This window comes from Mustela erminea, chromosome 1 (assembly GCF_009829155.1).
Source record: "Mustela erminea isolate mMusErm1 chromosome 1, mMusErm1.Pri, whole genome shotgun sequence".
NCBI classification, from domain to species: Eukaryota; Metazoa; Chordata; class Mammalia; order Carnivora; family Mustelidae; genus Mustela; species Mustela erminea.
In genome coordinates, this window is record NC_045614.1 from 88,904,776 (window position 1) to 88,926,934 (window position 22,159).

The following is a 22,159-nucleotide window of genomic DNA, read 5'->3' on the forward strand; positions in this document are numbered from 1 at the left end:
ACTAGTGCTGACCAGGTAATTCCAGATTGACGGATTTAAGATTCCATTCCTGGGTGATTTGCTGAAACTCTAACTAAGTTGGGTATTAAATCTCAGTTTGGTGACATGGGCTTAGCATAAATGATTCCATTTGGGTACTCCTGTCTCTTTCATGACGATTCCGCCACACACACACCCTCCCCCGCTTTTGACAAGACTTTCAACCTGAGAGACGTGGTTCAAATTTAAGGCATTGGTGCCACTCCTAGCTACTTTTCTGACGTTCTTGCAATTTTTGTTGATCTTCTGTGCAGTATTCACAGATCATGGTGTCTTTCTTTCTTTCTTTCTTTTTAAGATTTTATTTATTCATTTGACACAGAGAGATCACAAGTAGGCAGAGAGGCAGGCAGAGAGAGAGGAGGAAGCAGGCTCCCCGCTGAGCAGAGAGCCCTTCACGGGACTGGATCCCAGGACCCTGGAATCACAACCCGAGCAGAAGGCAAAGGCTGTAACCCACTGAGCCACCTGGGCACCCCTCGTGGTGTCTTTCTGCTGAATCTTTGTGGTATTCACAGGGTATGACTTCAGGTTCACATTTTTTAAGTTGGTAATTCTCTTTGCTCCTATTCTGATGTTCAAGTCTTAGGGAGGTCATTTGCTTGTTGGTAAGTGGCTGGGAACAGGCATTAAGGGCTTTTGAGAGAATACAGCATACCAGGAAGTCTACTATGATTACCATAAGCAGGAGAATTCTCAATGTCTGGGATGTACTTTGGAGCCATGTTCCCTCCAAGACTCAGAACAATCAAAATCGCATAAGTTGAAGAAACACCCCATTGAAGGAGTCTCTTTCTTAAGCCAAGTGGCTTATTCAGTGATCTTATGTAGCTGAGTTTCAACTTCCCCAGAAGTGTTAATCTGACTGCACCTGGTGGTATTTGCCACAGACACCTCCTTGCTCAGCTAAAAGATAATCAAAGGCTATTCTATTATCAGGAACAACCTTGGTCAGAGAGTCTAAGGATTTTTGTTAGACAGCTGTTGCTTTAGCAACACATTCTGCAGTATTTCCAAGAGTTAAGGAGAGGTTCCTCTTTTTTAAATTTTTTTTTAAATAAAGATTTTATTTATTTGACAGCAGAGAGGGAACACAAGCAGGACGAGTGGGAGAAGGAAAAGCAGACTCCCCACTGAGCAGGGAGCCCAAAGCAGGGCTTGATCCCAGGACCCCAGGATTGTGACCCAAGCCGGAGGCAGACACCTAATGACTGAGCCACCCAAGTGCCCCTAAGAAGAGGTTCCTGGTCATAACCTCATTTGCACTTACTCCTAGCTGGAGGATGAGTGATCTACCAAAAGAAGCTGATTTTGAATCATAAATGCTTCCTGGTAATTTCCACTTGAGTCTGTGGCTCATGACTGGGAAAAGTGACAGCCATGGAGGCTTGTACAAATTTAAGGGTATATAAGCCACACAGGAAATTTTATTCTGGTCACCCTTTTCTTTGTACAGAGCCTAGATGCAACATTCCCAGGTTTGGGATTGTTAACCAGAGACAGCGACTCTGAGGGTTAGGGAGTCTGACATGATAGAAAGGGAGCTAAGTTCCAAAGAACTGTTCCAGAGAAACTGAGGCATTAGAAATTAGGGAGAAGTCTATGATGGGCAGAACTACAGGGTCACTAACATCATGACAAATCAATAGTCATTTGTAGCTTGGATTACCCCCCATTTGCAATGGCCCAAGATATGTGAACAATGGCACTATTTTTCCAGGCCAGAGCAAAAGGTGGACAAAGAATCACAAAAACCTTCATGGTGTAAGAATTAGGAAAAGGATGGTCAGAGAGGGAAGAAGGAATGGAAAGAAATGTTCTTGATCCTCTTGATCTCATGTCTTGTAAGGAAGTGGGCTACCTTGATGTCAGCTACTTTCTTCCTGGTCATTTTTTATTTGGAAGTCTCCAGCTAGAGTGCCATTCCTGGAGTCTGAAAGGAGCCTTTTTTTAATTGGGAGATGTGGTCCCAAGTTCAAATCCCTGAAGTTTGACTGCCATATGGGTAGTAAGGAGGATCTGGTATAGCCCCTTCCAAGGAGATTCGAGATAGTCTTTGTTCTTAGTAATTCCAATTCAGCAAAATGGGAGAAAATTGAAAAAGTCTCTGCTGAGCAAGGAGCCTAGTGTGGAGCTTGATCCTGGAATCATGACGTGAGCTGAAGGCAGATGCCCCACCGACTGATCCACCCAGGCACCCCACCCCCATTTTTAAAAAAATATTTATTCATTTCAGACAGAGAGCATGGGACAGAGGGGTAGAGGAAGAGGGAGAGGGAGACTCTCAAGCCGACTCCTCACTGAGCACAGAGTCTGAAGCAGGGCTCAAGGCCACCTAAGATCATGACCTCTGCTGAAATCAAGAGTTGGACACTCAACTGAGCCACCCAGGTGCCCCAGCAATCACCCCCATTAAAAAAAAAAAATGATTATAGTAAGGCTAATTTGTTTGCATTAAACTTGGCCTGGTTATTTACAAAATGCAGCAGTAATAGCAATTGATAATATATGCTCTTTTGAAGCCAGTTCTGTTGGAATTTTACATAAGGAATCTCCAACTAAACTCTTAAAACCTTTTGAGGCCAAGAAGCCAAACCACAGACTCCCCATCAGATGCTACTGACGATATCTATAGCTTGGGTGAACTCCTCTCTTCTCAAGGTCCACAAAATATCTTCAGGTTCCTGGGCCTGCCAGGAAGTGATCTTCCCTACTCATCTGGTAAATCTGCCAGGAACCCTGTAAGCAAGGCACCAATTTTTCCAAGGGGCTTTATTGGTTCCATAAAATCAACCTTAGATCTTTAAAGCTATCTGGTCATATTTGAGTGTCTCTCAAATATGAGATTCCAGTGAAAGCCTTGGCAATATAACCAGTGTTTCCAATGGTGTCCTGTTACAAGGAGAAGAGATTCTTACTGAACTAATGTAAATAACTAACTGTATTGCCATGAAAAGAATACTCAAGAGTTTCTGAATTCTGGAGGGATTAGGTAGGTGAGAAAAATAAATGTTTTATATTTGTTTGCCAAGTTATATCTTACCAAATTGCTGTGAGTCATAGATCACTTAAGAGAAAAGGTTTTTTTAAATCTGGGGAAAAAAAATTAAGGAACCAGCATTGTTACAGAGAAAAAGTCCCACAAATTTATGTTTATTCAGTCGTGCATAGTTAATAGTTATTCCGCTTAAATCCAGTTTTTCCATTAGTTCTGCAAATTCTTACCCAGTACACTTTTATGATCTTAAAGTTATTAAAAGCCTGCGATTGTCAACTCCTTACCACAAATTTCCTTGACGATGAAGCGCTACTGCAGAAGCCTCAGAGTAAAATAGTAACTGTAAGTGACAAAAGACTTTAAAATGGCCATGGTTAAAAACCTAATGACATGGCATTATAATGCAATTGACAAAGAAATTTGGTTGTTTCTGTGACATACAACATTTTAATATAACAACTAGAATTACGATTGATATTATACCAGGACATATCAGATTCCTAGGAATTTCATATCATTTCTCAATACATCTATAAAAATATAGCTGAGAAAATCTGGCATCATTTCTCATTTGTTAATCCTTCTCATGTAATTTAACAAATCAAATAAACCTAATTAGTTTAACATCTCTCTTTTTACAAGAAGAGAGAAAAAGTCATTTGCAAATTTTTAGGGATCCTTTGCAGAATCCCAAACTTACTTCCAGCTCTAAAGACTTCCTTTAGAAATTTGATTATGGGGAAGTTTGTTAAAAATACCAAAGATTTAAAAACATTGGTCGAATAGGACCATAGGTATCTGTGAAATAATACTCAGTTACCCATTTAATCATACTGATTAATCATACAGATTTTCTAGGTAAATACAGAAAATTAAATTGTTATACAAAACAAAACTTTCGCTGTTTTAATCGAGAAGAGACACTTTTCTTAAGTAATGAAAGACCTGGTAAAGACGATAAGAAATACAGGGAACTCTTTGGACAAAACACAGAATCTTTGTTTTCCAGGTAGATTACTTAAAAAGTAAAGAAAAACCTTTTCCAATCTCTTATATCAAGAGCAGACCAATGGGGGCTCCTGGGTGGCTCAGTGAGTTAAGGCCTCTGCCTTCGGCTCAGGTCATGATCCCAGGGTCCTGGGATGGAGCCCCGCGTGGGGCTCTCTGCTTGGCAGGGAGCCTGCTTCCTCTTCTCTCTCTGCCTGCCTCTCTGCTTACTTGTGATCTCTATCTGTCAAATAAAATAAATAAAATCTTTAAAAAAAAAGAGCAGACCAATGGTCCAGGAAAGCCTTATCCTGTAAGCGGATGAAAGAAAATTAAGTTTTAATTTTATTTAACCATATTATTGATATCAAATCTTATTTAAAAAATAAGTCCATTCATTTTTAATTTTTAAGTTTTTAAAAAATATTTTTATTTATTTATTTGACAGACAGAGATCACAAGTAGGCAGAGAAGCAGGCAGAGAGAGAGGGAGAAGCAGGCTCCCTGCTGAGCAGAGAGCCCAATGCAGGGCTTGATCCCAGGACCCTGAGATCTTGACCTGAGCTGAAGGCAGAGGCTTTTAACCCACTGAGCCACCCAAGCGCCCCAAGTCCATTAAATTTTAGTCAACCTAACTACACAAGGTAAAACTCTCTCTTTTCTAAATGACCAGGACAAATTTATTTATTCTTCCCTTAAAAAGAACACATCTCTATACCTCAATTTTTCTCAGCGAAAAACACACATCCTAGTTTCCTTTCACAGAATTGTTTCCCTCAAGTAGCTTCAGTTACATATATTAGAATTTTTACTCCTTAGTATTTGAATTTCTGGTGAAAATGAAACAAACAATTGTGAACAATCTATTAGACCAGAATTCAATACACTGGCAAATTTATGAACAGATTTCATAATGTCTAGAAACATATGCTTCCTTGTAGTAAAATTTCTAGTGTGGCACAGATATATCTACCAAATTATGTTCAGTAAATAATATTTCACTATTTTATCTTATTTGGAAATAGTCTTGATAGTCAATGAATTTAACCTAACTCATCATTTCACTTAGCATAGCAAAACTTTAAAAGTTTCAAGTAACCAGAAAGATTTTGGAGACTGTTTTCTAGATAGGATATCATAAAACATAATTATTGCTGAAAAGTTCACCAAGAAACTCTTAGCCCATTTACAAATATTTATTTCTATAGTTTATCTGCTATTCAATTCAGTTGTTCTTAGCAATTATGTTTAGACTACCCAAGAAAACTTCACGAGACATTAGACAAAATCAGCCATCATCTCATGCTTCTTTTTTCTTTTTTAACTGACAAATTATATAAGAAATAACATGAACTTATTTGATATTTAATAAACCTAGTTAGAATAAAAGTATTATATTTAATGATGATTTCAAAGACATGCCTGTTTCAATTAAATTTACACTGTTTTTATTACTAAAAATTAATCCTAGCTCATGTGAACTTGAAAAACATTTGTGTTAAGTTCCCATTACATTTCTGAGAGTTTTAGGAATACTTAATTCATATAAACGCTTAATTTTCCTTAAGCCAATTAAATAGGGATGTTTTACAAATTAATTTTGGAAATACCACCCAGACTTAGGAAAATACCACACATTACAACACATTTTGTATATAGACACACATAAGCATACAGGTAGATGGAAGCAGAGAACTTTTATTTTCGGCTATAAAACTTTAGCCAAATAATACAAACCTCTTTATTTTTTTAAATTGTTAACTTTGTTTACTTTTTTAAAGTTTGTTTTTTCATTGTTTACTTTTCAAGTAAGCTCTACACCCACCATAGGGCTTTAACTCACAACCCCGAGATCAAGAGTCACGTGTTCCACAATCTGAGCCAGTCAGGTGCCCCAAAAACTCATTAGTTATACATGAAGTTGGATTCAAATTGTATTGCTGGCAGAAGAGTTTATCTGCTCAGATAGCTAAAGTTTTATTTGTTTGTTTGTTTGTTTATACTAATATTGTGGAGAAGACAAGATAACTATCTTAGATGAATAAAAAATTCACTTAAGTTCCAAACAGACTTTCCTCCTTTTTTCCTTCCATGAGAATTTCCTCCCTGAAATATGCTTTTCAAAGAGATGGCCTAGATAAAAGTTCCTGAAGAAGACCGGGTAGGACATTTACATCTTAAAAGCACAGGGAAAGAATGTAATTTCCTCCAAAAAGAACTTTTGCTTCTGAAAGCTAAAAATTAGGAAACTTTTGAGATGAATAGGGGAGGTTTGGGGATTGGTAAAAAGGATAGGTAGACTTTGAATTGTTTTTTTATGGCGTATTTCTGGTTTTGCAACATTTTCTAAGATACAGATAGTTGTGGGGCACCTGGGTAGCTCAGTCTTTAAGTGTCTGCCTTTTGTTCAGGTCAAGATCCTGGGGTCCTGGAACTGAGCCCCACATCCATCTCCTTGTTCAGCGGAAGCCTGCTTCTCCCTCTCCTACTCTCCCTGCTTGTATTCCCTCTCTTGCTGACTCTTTCTCTCTCTCTTCAAATAAATACAAAATAAAATCTTTTTAAAAATTGCTTTTAATTCCTCAAAAACTGGGTTGTAGCCTAGATAATATCAAGGGCCTGAATCATTCATCCAAATACATTATCTTTAGTTTGCTCCTTTATGTCAGGGAGATCTTCAACTAATATGGAAATCAAAAAGATTCTTAAGTTCTGGATTTAGAGCTTTGTTTTGGAATGTTTTAGTAAATCCTTTCACAAAGACTTCAGGAAGTTTATTTCCCTCTGGGTACATTTAGCTTAGAAAAGGCATTTAAAAAGTTCTACCAGGCTCTGAATATCAGCTTCCAATTTGGCCAATTTCTGACCACAGAGAAACTTTGAAAAAAATCCTTTCAGATACCTTCTCAGTTTTCAGCTGGAATAAAGAGTAAATATACCTGGCAGTATGGAACAACCCCTTGGATGTAAGAGGCCTCCCCAAAGACGGTACCAAAAATATTGTCCTCCCAAGATCCAGAGCCACTCCCGTAGACAGCCAAAAAAAGACTTAGATAATTTCTCCAAGGGCTGGCAGCAGTTCGGTAGAACCCTAGCCACAAATGGCGTTTAACCCACATTTCTGTCCAGTCATATCTAACCACAAATGGGGTACAACCCACATTCCTATCTGGCTATATTTTGGGGTCCTCAACCTGAGAGTTACCAAGTGAAGTTCTCAGGACACAAAATGAGACTAATAAGAAGGTCATGGCTGTCTCTGGATTTTGAGAGGAAGGACAATATGAAATTTTATTTTCCTCCTCCCACCAGGCATTGTAGACAGCGATTTGGGAGAGCTGACTCTGGTAAGAATTCTCACCCTTTGCTGGCTTCTGCCAACTTTTTCCAGGATCCCATCTATAGGTTCCAGGATTTACTAGAATTTGGTAATTTTCCCCGTTCATTTTTAATTTCCCTTGGCTGTTGAAGGGAAACTATAATCTCTAAACTGTAGCAGTCTACCAGAAAATCCTTCAGAGTCCTGTTGACCCTGGAAGAAGCCATATAAGAGGTCAGATATGGGGCATGTGGAAGACCACTGCCTTGGTGGAGTTTTATTAATAGTCTTGTAGTCTCTTCAGAGTGCAAAGACAATTCAGACTGTGGATTACTAGAAGGCGTACTCAAATAAAGGAAGATAGAAGGGAGCAGTAGGAGTTAAGTCAGTCTTACAGTCTTTTGTTTTATAGTTTTAATTTTACACTAGCCTTTTGCAACAAATCTTCAATGAAGCTACTTTGGAATTTTGAAGTATTTTGGAGGCTTCTTCTTTTTTTTTTTTTTTTGGAGGCTTCTGTATGCCATTTAAAATAGGTATCCAATTCTGTTTGTTAGATTTAGGAACACTTGCTTTCAAGTACACTTCTTAAATGAACAATCTCATCTAATTGGTATAGTCCCCATAATGGCCATCATAATTCTAGGTTGTTTTTAGTGAGACTGACATTTTTGTAGAAATCTACAGTTTCCGGGACCATAGTTCTTAGACATAAAATAAGCAGGTGAGCTAGAAGGTGGCACACTGAATTCTTTGGAACTTAAGGATCCTATTTCTTTAGCTGCACCTTGGGTCTCTGGGAAACAAATTAATACCTAAGAGGGATGTGATACTAGGATAGGGAATGTGTGGTGTTTTATGGTGTACCTTATAGCAGAGAAATTTTCTTGAAATTGGCAGATGACCTAGTGTCAGTCTAACCTCTTCCATGACCAACTTATCCTACTATGGGAGGCTCAAAATTAAGTGAGGAGCATTCGAAAAGCTTTTAAGTGCCTAATTCATGCCTACCAACTTTGTGGCTTTTGGCATCTGAGACTGAACTTAGCAATAGCCTTTACTTACACAAAATACAAACAAGAACATTAACATACCAAAGTAACCAAAGAGATGTTATTGTGGACTGGCCAATGAAAGGCCAATGAAATGCAATGAAAGGCCAGCAATTCCCAACATGGAACTGGGGACTGGGGAAAGGATTGAACCAGCATTCACCAACAAATGGGAACTGTGGGCTGGGATTTCAATATAATAAGGAGCTGTGGACAAACTAAGGGTTAAAAGACTTGGGTTCTAGGTAGAACATGCTGCCAGTTCAAACTGACGTGATAAGCCCTGGACTAGGAATTGTGTACCAAACCAAGAGTCAAGAACTGACATTCTTTTAGAGACTTTTGTCTGTCATGAAACTGACCTGCTGCCCTGGCATAGAAAGCCAGTTAGATATGGAGTTCAATACAAAGACAGCAGAGCTCACTGGCGTGCCTGGGTGGCTCAGGCACTTGAATGTCCTGAGTCATGCTCCATACTAAGCAGGGAAGCTGCTTGTCCCTCTCCCTCCCCCTCTGCTCCACCCCCCACAACTGCTGATGCTCTCTCTCAAATAAATAAATAAAATCTTAAAAAAAAGAAAGAAAGAAAGAAAAAGAAACAAAGACAGCAGAGATCAGAATGGAGAGGAATTTATCCACAGCCTTCAGAAATGGTGAGAAAGAGAACCTGAAGGGTCTATGGGTACCAGTGCCTATGTTTCTTGTTTTGCCAGAATCCATCAGGAATTTCCTTGGGATCCCACTGCTATCAACAAATCTGTTAAAAAACAAATTCAACTGAGAAAATTTTAAGGACCTTACTGGCTTTCTTTAACAATTCATGACTTCGACAGCATCCCATCTAGATCTGAGAAGGTAGTTAAAATGAAAGACTTTTACAGGCAGAAGGGAAAGGGATAAGGAGGTTGTACTAGTAAGAAAGCAGATTGGTTGTGGCGAGGTCATCTTCCTTCTGGGGATAGCAGGGGTCTATCAAGCAGGTTACCTCACTAGTGCTGACCAGGTGATTTCCAGATGACTAATTTAAGATTCCATTCCTGGAAGATGCTAAAACTGTAATTAGACTGGGTATTAAGTTTCAGTTTGGTGACATCAAACTTAGCATAAATGACTCCATTTGGGGCCTGCTGTCCCTTTTTTAACAGAGGTTTGAAAGTTATTCCATTTGGGGAACTTCTAAGAAAAAGAATATAAAATTGTAAATACTAAATTAGAGACAAATTGACTATTAGAATAAAATAAGAAATCACCATACGGGGCACCTGGGTGGCTCAGTGGGTTAAGCCTCTGCCTTTGGCTCATGTCATGATCTCAGCGTCCTGGGATCAAGCCCTGCATCAGACTCTCTGCTCAGCAGGGAGCCTGGTTTCACCCCTACCCCCCACCCCTGCCTGTCTCTCTGCCTACTTGTGATCTCTCTCTCTGCCAAGAAAAAAAAAAAAAAGAAATCACAACAAATTATAAATTGGAGTGACAAGTTTGAGATAACAAAATCTGGAAAAATAAGTGTTTTAACTAATTAACTAATAAATCCTAAGGTGCTTTGTTTCTACATTTTTAGGTTTCAGATTCTTTAATCACCACTTTACATTCTCTAAGGAGATAAGAGAAAAATAATCCAGATACTCCTTTAACATAGTTAATTTACATTTGTTTTTTATTTGAGTATAGAACAGTTCCATAGACTAGCTTCAGGCTCTATTTCTCTACTCACAGACTTCAGGTGCTGGGCTCACGGAGATGCATTTATATAAAGATTTCAGGGCTTGTGATTTAGAATAGTAGGGAGTAGAAATATCCTTGGATATCCTTTCTCTGCTAGGACAGCCAGCAATAACTTAACCATACACAGATAGGACTACAAGCCACTTTGTGTACCTCACTAAATCCAAATGAATTCTAAACGCATCCCCATATCAACTTCTTTTAAGCCAGATCTAAAATTTTGCCCTGGGGTGTCCCAGTGCTGCCTGACAGGAGAAGTGTGAAGGAGGAAAGGTCAGCGAAAAGAGTAACTTTAAAATCAATTGCAGTAAAATATCCTTTGCAAATTTTACCAAGCCATAAGACCATGAGAACATTGCTAGAGTCCCTTTAAGGGCCTTGAAAGGGGCCTTTATATGTGGAGGGCCCTGAAACTCGTTTCCTTGGTTTCCAAGAAAATCCAGCTCTGAAGGAATGATATCACACACAAAAATGGTATGTATACCAAACATAATACACAAGAGTCCATGCCATAAGGTGGCTTTGAAAGTAATACTGATGTGGTCCCATTCTGAGCAGGTTGAGCTCCCAACTCCATTGAATGAAATAGAGGATTTCTTCAATGGAGGATGTTCTTTCAGTGTATTTTGCTCTATAGTAAGTGGCACTATGAAGATTGAAATGTTATGATACTATTAAATCTCAAAGGTTCCCACCCACACCCCCCATTAATATTTGCAAAGGACTTGTTATTTGTAACGGAATTTGCAAATACAACAGACCTCAAAACTCCTATACTGGTGTAATAAAATTAAACACACCATCTACTATCCTTCCAAGCAGGACAGTTAACACACATAGAGAAAAAGCATGTTATTGCTGTTAAAGACAACATCGTAGAAAGGTTATAGCACTAAAGAAAGTCTTTAAGAATTCATTAAGATCTAATCAAGCTTTTGCAAATTCATCTGTTATCTGCAATTATAACATAGTTACCATAACTTGTCTCTGGATAAAATCACCTTTATGTTGGATATCTTCGCTGTATTTTGCTTCTGGCAATGTGTTCAAATGCCCAGTTTTCTCATGTAGATACTCCTCTTTTTAAAAAGATATATTTAGGGGCGCCTGGGTGGCTCAGTGGGTTAAGGCCTCTGCCTTCGGCTCAGGTCATGATCCCAGGGTCCTGGGATGGAGCCCCGCATGGGGCTCTCTGCTCGGCAGGGAGCCTGCTTCCTCCTCTCTCTCTGCCTGCCTCTCTGCCTACTTTCGATCTCTGTCAAATAAATAAATAAAATATTTAAAAAAAAAAAGATATATTTATTTAGGTGGCTCACTTGTTAAGCATCTGCCTTCGGCTCAGGTTATGATACCAGGGTCCTGGGATCAAGCCCTGCATCAAGCTCCCTGATTGGTGGGAAGCCTGCTTCTCCCTCTCCCTCACCCTCTGCTTGTGTTCTCTCTCTCACGTCTCTCTGTCAAATAAACAAATAAAATCTTTTTTTTTTAAAGATTTTATTTATTTATTTGACAGAGCGATCACAAGTAGGCAGACAGGCAGGCAGAGAGAGAGGAGGAAGCAGGCTCCCTGCCGAGCAGAGAGCCGGATAAGGGGCTCGATCCCAGGATCCTGGGATTATAACCTGAGCTGAAGGCAGAGGTTTTAACCCACTGAGCCACCCAGGTGCCCCACAAATAAAATCTTAAAAAAAAAAAAAAAAGGACATACATATTTATTTGAGAGAGAGAGAGAGAGAGAACAGGGGGAGGGGCAGAGGGAGAGAGACTCAAGCAGACTCCACACTCAGTGTGGAGCCCAACAGGGGCTTGATCTCACAACCCTGAGATCATGACAGGAGCTGAAATCAAGAGTTGGTCACTTACTGGCATACTGTTCCACCCAGGTGCCCCTATCCTCTTGGTAGAAACTCTTGACTCATTTGTTCTTTTTCCTTTGTCTGCAAATAACTGCCCTTAATGTGAGCAGTCCTTCTAATTGTGTCCTATACCACTAACCCTATTATAATATTTACTACTAAACTAGGCTATGGCCTGTAAGTATATCTCAAAATAAATAAAGCACATCACACAAGTATTTTGGTCTTATGAGTGCATAGTTTGTAATCAAATTGTTTACACCAATTGAATAGTGTAAAACCCTATTTCATTAGTCTTAAAAAGGATCCTTTTGCTATATCCCCAACACATAATTTCTGTATAATGTACTTCAAAAAAATTTCTGTAGCCTCTGAAATGTTATACAGCTTTTTTTTTTTTAATGTTTTGTTTTTAAAGGCTGAAACTAGTTCTCTAACAAATACACTGTTTCAATAGAATGGCATTTTCTACTTATGAAGGTTTCCTCCACTTCTTTCATTTAACTAGGCTGCCGAAGGTTCGTTCATACACCCGGTCAAAGACACATTGTTCCAAAGGTCCTGACCTGAGATAAGAAAACAAAGACTGACTTAGAGCTGGCAACACAACTATAGCTCCATTGCCTGTGCATGGCCCCTCTAATTTTTGTTTTCCTCCATACCAAACTGCTCACAGTTATTTAAGAGGGGAGAAATGTGATCTCTTTCAGTCTTAATGTCCTTTCCCTTGGTCATTTAAAATAACTCGTTTTAGGCCAACAGGTATCTACTCAAAGAAGGCCAAAGTCCTATAACTTTAAGATAATTATTTTAAGAATTTAATTCATTCTTTGGGAAATGCTGGAAAAGGTTTAAAATATGGATATATACTCTCACACTATTTTTCAGAATTGAGGACTATTGGCATGATCAAAATATTTTTAGATGAAAGTTTTAAGTTTCCTGTAAATCAGTGCTCAAATTTTAACACTGGAATCACCTGAAGGACTAGTTAAATATTAGGATACAGGCCCCTACCCCCAGTTCAGTAGGTCTGAGGGGGGTGCCACATAATTTGCACTTCTAAAAAGTTCCCTGGGTAGTAGGGTCCCCAGTTTGAGAACCACTGATGCAACCAAATCATTTGGTGATGCATATTTTCAAAAATCAAAGCTGACAGGGTTTGCACCTTTTCAAGCACATATGCTGTTTGGAAGATGGAGAGTCATTGCCAAAGCCAGGGGGATAATTATGATTTAAAGCTTCATAGGTTGTTAACTGGCCATTTTCAACCACAGCTGCCCTATGCCTAGTAGCATTATATAATCCTCAGTAAGGCGAGAAGTCATTGAGTAGTGTCTTGCCATAAGTGTTGCAGGATCATTGAATGAGATGATCAAGAAAGAATTCTTGAGATGTTTTATGGTACAACTTAGTAAGTTTATTTAAGTAGCACAGGGACCGGACCTATGGGCTGAAAGAGCTGCACTTTTGTTGTATGAAGCTGGTGGTTCTATGCTTAGTGCTCAAGGGGGAGGTGCAGGGAGCATGAACATTTTCTTTGAATTTCTACTCGTAGAACTACTTTCTCAAGATTTCTCTGGTGCTTATCATTCAGCTCCGTATTAGCCATCAGTGAGATGCACAGGCAGTCATGAGATCTAAATATGTAGCAACCAGTACGAATTTGATCCTTATCAAAATTATGCAGGCTCTAGGTCAGCCTTCTGGGCTAAATGTGAACACTTTCCTGCTTCTGTCTCTCATCACAAGAGTAATCTAAAATATGTTTTTATCTTTTTATTTCTTTCTTTTGTATCTGTGTACTGATTGAAGTGATGTGGCAACTGAAAATTGTAATTTTTGATTTAAATAATGGGATTAAAAAAGGTGTAATCGTTGTATGTCCTCTATACTATCTAAAACCATTATAAAGTCTTTTTTATTTTTATTTTTTTGAGATTTTATGTATTTGCCAAAGAGAAAGAGAGAGCACAAGCAGGGGAGCAGCAGGCAGCGGGAGAAGCAGATTTCCAGCTGAGCAGGGAGCCGGATGTGGAGCTCGATCCCAGGATCCTGGAATCAATACCTGAGCCAAAGGCAGATGCTTAACCAACAAAGGCACCCAGGCACCCCTAAAATCATTAAAAACAAAATCTCTCAATTTTACCTTACCTCTAACTCTGGTTAATATGCAAATATAATTATAAGATCAGAAGAAAGAAAAATTTACCACTTAGAATAAAATCAATACTCCTAAACTTGTTCAGTGGTCTTTAGATCCTTAGGACATGTGTTTAATATGTATTTTATTGATTTTTCAATAAAGCATGGTAATGAACACATCTCAATTACCTATTGAATAATCTCTCTAAAATGCCTGTCTGTAATTATTTACTAGTAGGATTACACTTCCATTTTAGCACTAATTTCTACTCTGAGAAGATAAACCCAAGGGATTCTAGAATAGCTTCTGCTTGGAGCATGATTTCCCCAATGTCCAAAGGTTAAGCAAGAACAAGTGAAGAGATGTAGACAATGACCAAGGATGTCATAAAATCAAGTCCTTACTAATTAATACCATTCTTAAATATCATCGAAAGAGCTATGGGGCAGATATGCTAGGCTCAGGAATTAATGGCCATCAAGGTTTCAGGGTGCCCTATTGAGTTGAAAGATGTAACAAAACAGAATGATAAATTGTAAAAGGTAATCCAGTAAACAGGGCAGCTTCTCACATATTCTCTAACAGGTCACAGAGGTAGCTTTAAGGAAATAGGAGCCAAGATGGATATTGGACTCCTGGCTTTGATGCTGAATAGTGAGAAATTCTTGTTCAAAGAGCTTCACCTGTGTGAGTCCTAGCCTTGTTAGCTATAAAAAGCAATCAACAAGATCTAGTCTGCTTACCTCACAGGGTTGTGAGGATTAAATTTAATTATGTACATGGAAGTGTTATGTCAACTGAAAAACCCTAAACAAATGTGTTTTGTTAGCTGTTCAGTGAAATTGATTTTCATTTCCCTAAAAGTAAAACAAATCCTTTAATCAAGCATGCAATATTTACCTTTCCAAGTGCTTTTTTAGGGTTAAAATGAGCAATTTGATCATTTAAAATAGGGGAAGAATATGTTTAGTTTTTTTTTTCTTAATGTCATAGCTTTTTAACTGCTCTAAGTCAGAAAATAGATGCAAGCTGATGTGCAAACCTCAAGACAATAAATGTTTTATCAAGTTTGTTGGAAAAATTGACTGTGGAAAACTTTATTCTAGCAATTTCACAGTAGAATTATCACTAAGTAGTCATTAGCTGAGTAAACAAGAAAAAAGAATTAAATAAGAAAAAGTCTGGTCTAGGGCACACAACTAGAAGTTTTTTATTTAGATTTTTATTTAGAAAGTAAAAATTCTAAAATCTAACTAGTTTTCCAAAATAATGTGCAGAATAACATAATTTAAAAATGCTCCTGATTAGGGATGCCTGGGTGGCTCAGTTGTTAAGTGTCTGCCTTCAGATTAGGTCATGATTCTAGGGTCCTGGGATCAAGCCTCTCACTGGGCTCCCTGATCCACGGGAAGCCTGTTTCTCCCTCTCCCACTTCCCCCTGCTTGTGTTCCTTCTTTTGCTATCTCTCTCTCTTTCTCTGTCAAATCAATCAATCAATCAATCTTTTAAAAAAAAAAAAGATTAAAAAAATACTACTGGGGCGCCTGGGTGGCTCAGAGGGTTAAGCCTCTGCCTTTGGTTCAGGTCATGATCTCAGGGTCCTGGGATGGAGCCCCGCATCGGGCTCTCTGCTGGGTGGGGAGGCTGCTTGCCCCTCTCTCTCTGCCTGCCTCTCTGCCTACTTGTGATCTCTGTCAAATAAATAAAATCTTTAAAAGAAATACTACTGAGTAGTAATAGGTAAAATTGGTCAAAGGACTTTCTGAAATTAAAAGCCAGTTTTTTACTTTATATGCTAATATGGAAATCACCTAACCTAAAAAAACAGACAATACTCCCCTGTTCAGTTCTTTTTTTTACTTAGATCTTACTCTGTAACTTCCCATTGATTAACATTGCCTTTAGTACCTAAAGTATTCTAACATTCTATCACTTGGATATGTCACAGTATTTTGAATTCTTTTAAGTTTTATCAGAGCAGCCAAAGTACCAACCAACTAATACATTAACCCATTTATCTAAAGCAAACTACTTTTTCTCACTTAAGTCTCTATCAGTTAGGATGTTTCCAGCTGCAAGTAACAGAAAATACAATTTGTTTATTATCTTATATTAAAGGAAGTCTTGTGGTAGGACAGGCTCTAGGACCGGTTCATTTGTTAGCTTAATTATGTGTTAAAGGACTTGGCTTCCTCTGATCACTACTTTGCCATCCTTGGTGTTGGATTTTTGTGAGAAAGAGGGGTAGGTGGGGTAATAAGGTGGCTGCAGCACTTCCAAACATTCAAAATTATGGGGAAAGCTTGTTAAATCACAGATTGCTGAGTCCAACCACCCAGAATTTCTGACTCAGTAGGTCTGAGTGGGATCTGAGAATTTGCATTGCTGATGAGTTCCCAAGTGATGCTGCTGCTGCTGGTAGTGGGGGCCACACTTTGAGAAACACTAATTTAGTCTAATGATCCTGGAGGGGAATGGATGTTTGAGGATCACTGATAAGATTCATTACAAGATGTACTTTATCATTTGGAATATAACAGAGAGTTCCTTTTGCTCTCCTCCTAGGGTCTGATGACATTTTCAGTCTGTCAGCTTCCTGTTCAGTATTCTAGAGAGGGACACTGCTCACTTTGAACACCGGGATTCCTATGGTTGAGGTAGCGGTTTCTTAGTAAATAGTTCTGCATTCAACTGTGAACTAGGGACTGCTTGGGCCAGGTCAAGCCCCAAATTTGCACTTGAGCTTATTTGTTCCTGGCCTGTAGAAAGCTTTATTCCCTTACTATCCAGAATCCCCATTTTCTTGATCCTCCAAATATAGAATATTCAGCAATATTAAGTTATTTTTAATATCTTCTGAAATAGGCTACATACACCTTGCCTTTTAAAACCCAGAAAGCAAAAATAAAGTTGTCTGAAAGTATAGAAAATGCTGCTAATCCAATTTCCCATCAGATTATTTGTAGTGATGAATTTTCTAACTTGAAGATTTAACAATTTGCTTGTGTTGCCAGAACTCCTTTCTGCCAATTTGTAATTCTCCTTCTCTATCATCTACTTGCAAACCATCTTGCCAAATTGCATTTCTCCTTTCTCTGTAAGCTGTTTTATGAACCATCTCTTTGGTGTGGGTTCCTATTTTGTGTAGTGTGCTCAATAGGAATATGGTCTGTTTGCATGACCATCCAGGGCTAACCTTCAGAATCCTCATAAAACCTGGGGCAATTTCTGTGCTGTTGATCTCCCTCTCTAATTTATTATCATAATGGCATTTTTGTGCCTTTTTCCCCATTTGTTCTCACAATAGGAAGCGCAGTGGAGAGAGATGATTTCTGCAGGGGGCCTGGAAGGACTTGGGACAAGTTCAGGCAAAGATGCAAGCTTTGCAAAAAATAAAGACTTCTAGAAAATGATGGGGTAGATTTTGGCAGTCTGAGGAAATGCAACCTTTCTCAAAGCTCTCTCAGCCCCCATTGTGCAACACAGTAAACAGAGATTGAAAATGTTTCTGATGTGAAATTGAGGAAGGATTTAAATGGAGGGAGGGTGCCTAGGCTATTACTTCCAACACAGCAAGGGACCAGCAGATATAATATGGAATCTGTCTGATAGTTTCAACTAATTTATGATCAAACTATCTGTAAAACTTACAAAATAAGGAGAAAATGCTGGCCAGTGGCAACTTAATGTAGTTGGCTATTCTAAGGCCTGTTGCTTATACCTAGTTTCCAAGCTGTCTTGTCCAAGAGTGGATTCCTGGATACTTAAGGTATAACCAAAGACTGCAGGAAACTATAGTGCTTTTGACTTTGTCAGCCATTGATATGCATGCCATCAAAACCCAAAGCACAATCTCAGCTGAAATTTCCTTCGTGCATGGAAGCAGCCACCTCAACATCATTATCTTTTAATTTCAAATGGTTACCTGGGTTCAAAATCTGGGTGTGAAATTTCATCGGCTTTGAGCAGTGCTCAATTTTTAATACTTCCTACAATGGTTAGGACTTATTCTTGTTCAGACCAAGTTGTACTAGTTAACCCCTTTGTGGTTTGGAGATTTAAGTTCAATTTTAAACCTTAGAAAATACCTTAATTCTTTGCTTTACAGGAAAGTAGAAGTAGAAAAAAAATAAAAAGGTGGGGTTATGTTTATTCATTCAACAACATATATGTATTTATAATGACCATTTTCCAGATTGCCCATTTATTCAATACATCTTTATTAGATATTTACTACAGACAAATGTTTTTGGGCCAGAGATAATTATGCCAGCTTGGAAACTAGACAGAATATCTTTTAAATGTGTACATTTTTACCTCAAGATAAATCTTGGCATGTATGTAATACGGAATATTGTATGTCTATTTTCCATGAAAACAATGAAGTCCAGAGATGACTTCTGGATATGGGACGTATACTCACTTTGCTCCCCCCCCACCTTTTCTAAAAAAGATTTTATTTGAGAAAGAGAGTAAATGAGAGAGAGGGATCACAAGCAGAGGGAGCAGGCAGAGGCAGAGGGAGAAGCAGGCTCCCCACTGAGCAGGGAGACCTATGTGGGGCTCCGTCTCAGGACCCTGGGATCATTACCTGAGTCAAAGGCAGACAACCAAATGAGCCACTGAATTGCTCTCCTCTTTCTCTTTCTTATTCTTATCTGTGCTCCCGCCTACCCTTCACCTCTAATCCATTAGATTGATAGTACATATTAAAGATCCCAAATATCACAACAGGCTCAGAACTTGATGAATGGGGGAACTGAGTCATATATAAACTTTAAAAATTAAAAAAGCACTCTTTAAAATCTCTAGTTTCTTCTGCTCAGTTTCAGCAAGGAAATGCTAGCACGTGTAGAAGTTATGCAATTTTGTGGGCTGATAAAATATTTGTAAACTTTTGGTATCTCTGTGCTAGTAAAGCCAACCAAAACACAGCTACATCATTTTTGAGCTCGTTTGATTTTTATTCTTCTTTCTTATTTTTACTCTTCCAGCACTGCTAAGACAGAGAACCAAGCACATTTAGGACAATTCTGGCAGGTGGTTGTTAGATATTGATTGAATAGGACGCTTCTTATAGGAAGACTGTATTTCCCCGGACTTGACTCTTAGCATGTCCTTTCTCTCACAGGATGAAAAATACGTCTGTTGTTCTGTTTGAGCAGGTTAGCTTATAACAATAAAGCATTGTGTCTTTATATGCTTTTAAAATATTTACCTTAAAAAAATGACAACTTTTTTCCTAACAGCTAGGTAAAACTCCTTAACTATTAACCGTTGGTACATCAAACAAGGTTAAAATAGCCTTTACAATAAAATATTAAGGAAAGATTTTAAAATAACCTTTTCTGGGTTAATTTTTAAATCCTAAAGGACCACATATTTCTTCATCATTTAGGTTTATAAAAATGCCAGCTATCAAATTTGTTATAAAAAAAAAGATGCCTCACATCCTTTGTGTAATAAGGTGCAGTATAAATAAAATTATAACACCATGACCATCGTCTCAATCTTCCCTATTTGTAGATTTCCCCTAAGCAGAGGTACCTGACAAATTCCCCTTTATTGCTCATATATGGAACACCTTTGGCATCAGATATATTTAGTAAATTTTGTAGGTTAAATATTCAGAACCAAATGAGTAGATTTTTAGAGCACTGATTTGTAAAAAAGAAGACAGAGGGAACTTGAACCTAATAGATTTCATTGCCATTAATCTAATTAATCTCATTCTAGCTAGCTAATGCTCTGTTTTGCTTATTTCTCTGTATAAGCTTATACTTTCAGAGTTCCTATAATTTACAACCTGTCTTCACTTTATCAGATCCTCAAAACAATCTTTTGAGGGAAAGGCTGGTTATTATGCACACATCTGTATCTAAAATATTGTAATATATATGTATGTATATGTATAGATGAATGTATATACACATGGATGTATATGACGTATTTTAGTCCCCTTCCCCCAAGATGAGGAGGTGGAGATTGCTATATCAAAGTCTCATGGAAGGTTAGCTGGTCAGAGGAGAATGCTGAAAGAGGAAAGAGGATTCCTTTTTTCTCTTTCTTTTTTTTTTTTAAGGAAGAGGATTTCTGAAACTTATGGCTCAAGCAGTCCCCACTGCTCTGGCTTGAACAGTGAATGCTATGCTACCTTTCATTTACATAGGAAGTCAAAACTGGTGCTACTGATGTTGGCTAGCTTTGTAGAAGAGGTGTTCAGACACAGAAGAGGATCACTCTGTGGAGAAGTGTGGATAAGGCTGAACCAACTATCCTTAAAGGGTGTTTGCAGCTCCCCAGCCTAGGAATTTGTGAGACGACTGATGGTGGATTAAGAATGCAGGCAGAACTTAACAATTCATCTGGACAAAGCTGGTTTTATCCAGTTTCTTATTTGCCTTAGTAATAGGAACAATGGCTTTCACAGTTTAGGCAACCAAAAAGTAAAATTCCAGGGTAAGCTACTTTAGGTTTAAGCCATGCGGTGCTATATCCTCAGGGGAGTTAAGGAGGAATTCTGTTAATGCTGGGGTATTGTATTTCACTGCACAGCAGATAATTCTTATGTTATTTTAGAAAAATGTCTGAGCTTGGGGGGGGTGGGGTGGCTGGGTGATGGACTTGGGGAGGGCATGTGTTGAGGTGAGCACTTGTGTGTTGTGTAAGACTGATAAATCACAGACCTGTACCCCTGAAACAAGTAATAAATTATATGTTAATAATAAAAAAAAGGAAAAAATGTCTGAGCTAATTAAAGCAATCCAGTATCAAATTGTATAGGGAAATTGTCCTCTATTTTGTAAGATCATATATTAATATCCAATAATGTCTACATTTACATTTTCTACTTAGGTGCTTGTGTTTTTAATACGATGCTGTGGTGTCGAGGTCCAATAAGTATAGTAACTAATCATTACAAATTGATTACAACATTGAGCAAGAGATAGCACATTGTTTTACAAATGAGGTTTGTAACACCACTGGCTGGGCATAAGTCCCTAAACCTGTAAACCAAAGGGGTGTGATAGATAGTAACTCTGAGACTACAAACTAGTTCACCCTGATTTTTATGTTTTGTTTTGGAACTTAAAAGTGACGTCGTTGAATAAAATCTCAATGTATCTTAACTGAAAAGTAAAGCTAGAAAGCTGTCCAAAACTTTTGGTCCTAGACTAGTTCCATGAGATTAAATAGGGAAGACAGGTAACCCAGTGCATTTGTTTATTTTGACGTTGAACCAGTGGTCAGAGAACATATCCGGAAGTGTTACAGAACCTGAGATAAAGGGCAAGCTTTTTAATGAGCGTAGGTGTTGATGGAGAAAAATACCTCTAGCACACAAGGGAGGACTCCTGCGGTCTTTACAGTTCTTTGAGGCGGGCGCGGTCGAACTCAGCAGGTGTAGCCCTGCCCTCTAGTGGACTTAGGTGCGAGAGGACTTCGGTTTAGTCTCCTGTTCCAGGCTTACCAAAGCTTAACATCAACTGTCCATAAAAAAGTCACTTATTGGGGGCGCCTGGGTGGCTCAGTGGGTTAAAGCCTCTGCCTTCAGCTCAGGTCATGATCTCAGGGTCCTGGGATCGAGTCCGCATCAGGCTCTCTGCTCGGCAGGGAGCCTGCTTCCTCCTCTCTCTCTGCCTGCCTCTCTGCCTACTTGTGATCTCTGTCAAATGAATAAATAAAATCTTAAAAAAAAAAGTCACTTATTGGGGGGTCTGGGTGAGATGCTGAGTAAATGAAAGGTTCAAATGGCAAAAGACAGCCAGTGTCAGGAGGTAATTCCCGTTCTTCGGCTTCCGCCTCTGGACGCTGTTTCTAGTTGTTCCAACCTTTTAGGTTCCACACACTTGAAAAGGCTGAGTCCTCCTCGAGCTCCGTGGCTGATCCTTGCCTTCTCGTTACACACAGGCACTTTAGCGGATCCCTTAGAGGGACAGAACGCTGGGAAGTCGCCCGCGATTTACCTGCTCTCGCAGTCAGCGCAAAGCAGCCGGGATAGGGGTCTGCAAGTGAGGGTGGAAGTCCCAGTGAGAA

The 22,159-nt window shown here is 38.7% G+C and overlaps 1 protein-coding gene across 4 annotated transcripts in view; it reads left to right on the forward strand.

Moving 5' to 3' along the window:
- ATP2C1 (ATPase secretory pathway Ca2+ transporting 1) overlaps positions 1–22,159 on the forward strand; it is a 184,605-nt gene that overhangs the window by 11,659 nt on the left and 150,787 nt on the right. The gene's annotated exons all lie outside the window — the stretch shown is intronic.